A 5,964-nucleotide genomic window follows, 5' to 3' on the forward strand; every position below is an offset into this window, starting at 1 on the left:
TTTTGGTTTGCTTGTTCTTCTGATATTCTAAACATTTTTAGTTAGGAAAATGAAAGGTTACACACTAGGAAATTATATGAGCCATTTTGGCAAAGATTTCTGACCCCAGTTGAAATTGATATGCATTTTTATTTACTTCTAAGGTCCCATCTTCACTACCTTTCTGAGTTACACCTGTACAACTTCTGGGTGTCTTTCCTTTATTCCTCTTCCCTCTGGGCAAGGGAAACAAAACCTATCTTTCTCAAGTGTTCTTCAGATTCTCTTTCCTCTTTATGATCAAGCAAAAGTAAAGATTCCAGGTCACCACAATTCTGGGCCACAGTAAAGCTGGGGTTCAGAGATATCTCATCACCTTTGCTTAACATTCCCCAATCTAATATTATGGGCCAAAATTATTTTTCCTAATATTTATCTATTTTTATTTATTCCCTTCTATTGCCGTTGTTGTTTTTATTGTTATTATTGTTGTTGTTATTGATGTTGTTGTTGTTGGATAGGACAGAGAGAAATGGAAATAAATAATAAATAAATATTTTTAAAAAGATATCTTTAAATGACAGGAAGGGTGCAGGAGTCCTCTCACATCTATTTTACAAGAGAACAGTTTACATTCAAAGAGGCCTATCCTCTGCAATTAATCACATTTCAAAGTGCCCAGCTCCCAAAATTATCACTTATATATAGAACAGGATCATAGCATATGAATTTGTAGTCTATCTAAATATTCAGTCCATAACAGATGCTTACACTTTTTTGTTTTCTTGGTCCACTTTCTTTCCTTACATTTTTTGCTCTCTCTCCTGATTTCTAACATTTTTTGGATAATTTCTTGAACAATCATGCAGGATTCAATTGGCAAGAATTATTCAAAGGGCTAGTAAAGAATGATTGTGACTTCTGGGTATATGGGAAAATGTTTTTATATCTTATAAAAAAGTATAGATTTGTTTTAAAAGTGTACCTTGTAAAGCAAACAACAATAACAAAATAAAACACACAGTGAGCTTGGACAACTGTTTTGAGAACTGTAATAAGGATACAGTTTCTCTGGTTGGTTGAATTTGAGCTCAATGATTTCTAGGCATATTTTAATCTTGCTTATCACTAATCCATTTCAGGATAGTCTTTGACACATAATAGGTACTTCATAAACAATAACTAAATCAACACACAGTAAGTGATATTCTTTGTGTATTTTCTTGTTAGAATATCTTTATCAAAACTTTTTGAGGATCCTTTACCCTCTCTGGGTTTCTTTTTGGGGCGGGGCCAAGCAGGCCCGCCAAATTAATAGGACTCACCCAATTCTCTTGGCGGGGGAGGGCTAGAACAATCCAATGTAAAGCATACGACACTCTTATATCCGCCAGCTTTTCGTTTTAGTAATCTCAGAGCCTGGCCATCAGGGATTTAACTCAGAGCAGCAAATTGTAACAGTAGGTGTAATATTGTGCCACAAAGGTATTAAAAAGGGGAGAAAAAAAGAGATTAAATTGGCTTCCACTTCACTTCTCCAGTTAAATTTAAGTGCTCAAATGGTCAGAAGACCATATGCAATTTTTACGGTTTTCTTTGTCTATAAATATACATGTTTCTAAGTAACTGCTGAATGAGACTTGTGGCACATAACCAAACTGTTCTGTCATATGGACTCCTGTGCTGCATTTGGTCTAGTCAAAGACCTTTGCTACATAGTAAACTCTTCAACAAATTCATGTGTAGAATAGTTATGTTCTTTAGGCAGGGCAGTGGCACACCAAGATAAGGGTACATGTTATCATGTGCAAAAATCTGGTTGAAGCCCTCAGTCTGCACCTTCAAGGGGGGAGCTCCTTGAATGATGAAATACTGCTACAGTGTCTTTCTTTCTCTCCCTCTCTCAAATGTTCTCTGCCCTATCAAACAAATAAATTTAAATTTTAAAAGTCATGTCCTTTCTCTCACATATACTCTTTTGTATCTCTAGTTACTTTTTGTTTTCTTAATTTCAAAATATAATAACACATTTAGATTTTCTTCTAAAATCTAGTATACCCAGTTATTCACTTCTTCCATTTCACTTCCATAACTTTCAAATCAGTACACAAGCATGTTAAATTAATTTTACCATGATGTTTGATTCATGTTGATTTTACCATGATGAGAGTGTTCAGGGGCCTTGGGTGCTGAGGGGCGGAGGTGGCCTGAGGGTGTCCAGGGGTATGGGGTGCTGAGAGGAGGGGGCCTGAGGCTGTTCAGAGGCCTGGTGTGCATAGAGGAGGGTGACCTGAGGGTGTTCAGGGGCCTGGGGTGCTGAGAGGAGGGGGTCTTAGGGTATTCAGGGGCCTGGGGTGCTGAGGGGAGGAGGAGACCTGAGGGTGTTTAGGGGCCTTGGGTGCTGAGAGGAGGAGGGGGCCTGAGGGTGTTCAGAGATCTGTGGTCCTGAGGGGAGGAGGAGGCCTGAGGGTGTTCAGAGGCATGGGGTGCTGAAATGAGGACGGGGCCTGAGGGTTTGAGGGCCCTGGGAGGCTGAGAGGAGGGTGCCTGAGGGGGTTCAGGGGCGTTGGGTACTCAGGGGAGAGGGCCTGAGGGTGTTCAGGGGCCTGGGGTGCTGAAAGGAGGAGGAGGCCTGAGCATATTCAGGGGCCTAGGGGTGCTGAGAGGAGGAAGGGGCCTGAGGGTGTTCAGGGGCCTGGGGTGCTGAGGCTCCAGCTCCTGGCTCTGCTCTGCTCCTCTCCCCCCAGGCATCTGGGCCCACAGTCCATGTGCTTGAGGGATGCCATCTCTCTAGCTTCGGGTGACACCTGCAGGAAGTCCATGGCTCTGTGGGGAAGCTAGGCTGTTGTGGGGCACTCCGAGGAGGTGTGTGGCCTACCTGCCCCGGGCCATGGGACTCCCTCAGGCCAGGGCCACGCCTTGCAGCACCTGCTCAGGGCTCATGGGGCAAGGAGGGGAGGGGGCCACGCTGGGCTCATGGCTGGTCCTGGCAGGAGCACAGCACCTAGGACGGCATGCACAGGAACAGGCAGAGCAGGAAGTCCACCACCAGCCGCCCACCACTCCTCCGCACCCACAGCTCGCAGGCCTGCAAGCAGCAGGCCACTGATGCCGCTGCCACCCCCCCCCCACAGCCCACAAGAAGCCACGCTGGAAGTCGAGCACATAGGCCTTCCACTGTTTCTGGTGGACCAGCAGGAAGACGAAGTGCCAGCAACAGTGGGCCCTGGCTGCCCAGTAAGCCCAGCTCCACATGCCAGAGGAGGAGCAACAGCTTCCAGCCAATCACTGGATTGCCTGCTGCAGCGCCCTACCAGAGCAGGATGGAGGAAGGCACACCAGGGCTTCTTAGGGTGAGGCGCCTGACTCCCTGGCATCCAGAAAAGATGGTCGCTCAGTCCACGCGCCGCTCCCGGTCCTGGCTGGGTCACCAACAGTAAGTTCTTAATAATTTTCTCTATATTCTAATCATCTGCTGCCTATATAATAAATAAATATTTTTAAAACATTTATAAATATTTAATTTTTATAAATATAATTTATATTTAAATATTTATTATAATTATATTTAAATATGGATATTATATTTATAATTAATATTTATTAATATCAATGTTTAGTATTTATAAAAATTGTAAATATTTATAATTTCCACATAGTCATGTAATCTTTTCCAAATAGTCTACCTAATAGTAAGATTTTGAAGATTTATTATGATTGATAAGATAAAAATTGAGAAGGAAGGGGAAGTGGAAAGGAAGAGATATATAAAGCCTTGCAGGTCTGCTTGTCATTGTTCCTCCCCTGTAGATAGGGACTGGTGGGCTTGAACCTAGCTCCTTGAACCTAGCTCCTTGTGTATAGTAATAGTAAGTTTGTTCATCCTAGTGCACCAACAATAGTTAATTCTGATGGTAACTATTACATATCTATATGTTACATATCTATCTATATACTTATAATATATGTATATTCAGGGAATAGTTTAAGTAAGAATATCAGCTTTGGGTGTTGATGGTAGGGCTGTAGTCTTTTCCTTGAGTGTCTCAGGAGGGTATATTCCCACTTCTTTGGTTTACCAAACCAGTGTATTAATATTTGTACTACAAAGACTCTTCATTTAAGTATATAGTTTTCGATAAGGCCAATTAAAGGTATTAAGATAAGACTAGAAAAGAAGTAATAAATTGAAGCTAGTTGGCCAGTAATGATGTATGGGTCTTCTACAGGTTGGCTTCCGATTCAGGTAAGAATTAATAGGTCTGATACTAGTAGTCAGAAACCACATTGACTTATAGGTCAAAATGCTATACTTCGTTGTTTTGAAGTATGTAGGGAAGGTATAATAAATAAAATAAAGATAGATATGAATAATGCTAAGATACCCCCTAATTTGTTGGGGATTGATGGAAGAATTGTGTATGCAAATAGAAAATATCACTCAGGTTTGATGTGTGGGGGTGTATTTAAGGAGTTAGCAGGGGTATAATTGTCTGGCTCACCTAAAAGATCTGGGGAAAATAATGCTAATATTATTTAAACAAAGATTAATGAGGCTATTCCTAGAATATCATTTATAGTATAATAAGGGTGAAATGGAATTTTGTCAGATTCTGAAATAATTCCTGTAGGGTTATTAGAACCAGTTTCATGAAGGAATAATGGGTGGATTATTGTGAGGGCAGTAATAATAAATGGGAGAATAAAGTGAAAAGTGAAAAAACGGGTTAGAGTAGCTTTATCTACTGAAAATGCTCCTCAAATTCATTGTACTAGATCTGTTCCAATATAAGGAATAGCAGATAATAAATTTGTAATGACTGTAGCTCCTCAAAAGGATATTTGTCCTCATGGTAAAATGTAACCCATAAAAGCTGTAGCTATAGTAGCGATTAACAAAATAATTCTGATATTTCCTGTTTCTGTAAATATATAGGAATCATAATAAAGACCTCGACCAATATGTAAGAAAAGACAGATAAAAAAATATGGAAGCCCCATTAGCATGAATATAGCAGTTTAATCAACCATAATTTACATCTCAACATATATGGGTGACTGATGAAAATGCTTTTAGTGTATATGATGTATAGTGTATAGCTAGAAATAGGCCTGTAGTAATTTGCATAATTAGACATAAGCCTAGTAAAGAACTGAAATTCCATCAAGAAGAGATATTTGATGGGGTAGGTAAATCAATGAAAGAATTATTAAGAATTTTTATTAGTGGGTGAGTTTTTCATAGATTTAGCATTATATTCTTGTAGTTGAATTACACAAATGTCTTTTCATATCATAGGTCACGAGATTACTATCGTGCAAGATTTATGATAAACTATTTAGTATTATTATTTAGTCTAATTTTTTAATGGGATTCGTAGGATTTTCTTTTTTTTTTATTTAAGAAAGGCTAAATTAACAAAACCATAGGGTAGGAGGGGTACAACTCCACACAATTCCCACCACCCAGTCTCCATATCCCACCCCCTCCCCTGATAGCTTTCCCACTCTCTATCCCTCTGGGAGCATGGACCCAGGGTCTTTGTGGGTTATAGAAGGTGGAAGGTCTGGCTTATGTAATTGCTTCCCCGCTGAACATTGGCGTTGACTGGTCGGTCCATACTCCTAGTCTGCCTCTCTCTTTCCCTAGTAGGGTGGGTTTCTGGGGAAGCAGAGCTTCAGGACACATTGGTGGGGTCTTCAGTCCAGGGAAGCCTGGCCGGCATCCTGATGACATCTGGAACCTGGTGTCTGAAAAGAGAGTTAACATACAAAACCAAACAAATTGTTTAGCAATCATGGACCCAAAGCTTGGAACAGTGGAGAGGAAATGTTAGGCGGATACTCACTGCAAACTCTGGTGTACTTCTGCTTTCAGGTATACATTTTGCAGTAGTTTATGGGTACGTGTGAACATATGGTCTCTCTCACAGAAACTGGTGTATATCTAGGTTTTGGGACTTTGTTAGAAAGTGAACCACCTGA

At 40.6% G+C, this 5,964-nt stretch overlaps 1 pseudogene; it reads right to left on the reverse strand.

Annotated features, from left to right (window-relative positions):
• Positions 1–4,095: 4,095 nt before the first annotated feature.
• LOC132540432 (cytochrome b-like) lies at positions 4,096–5,384 on the reverse strand (annotated as a pseudogene).
• Between the last annotated feature and the right edge of the window lie 580 nt (positions 5,385–5,964).

The sequence above is a fragment of the Erinaceus europaeus genome, chromosome 9, assembly GCF_950295315.1.
Source record: "Erinaceus europaeus chromosome 9, mEriEur2.1, whole genome shotgun sequence".
NCBI classification, from domain to species: Eukaryota; Metazoa; Chordata; class Mammalia; order Eulipotyphla; family Erinaceidae; genus Erinaceus; species Erinaceus europaeus.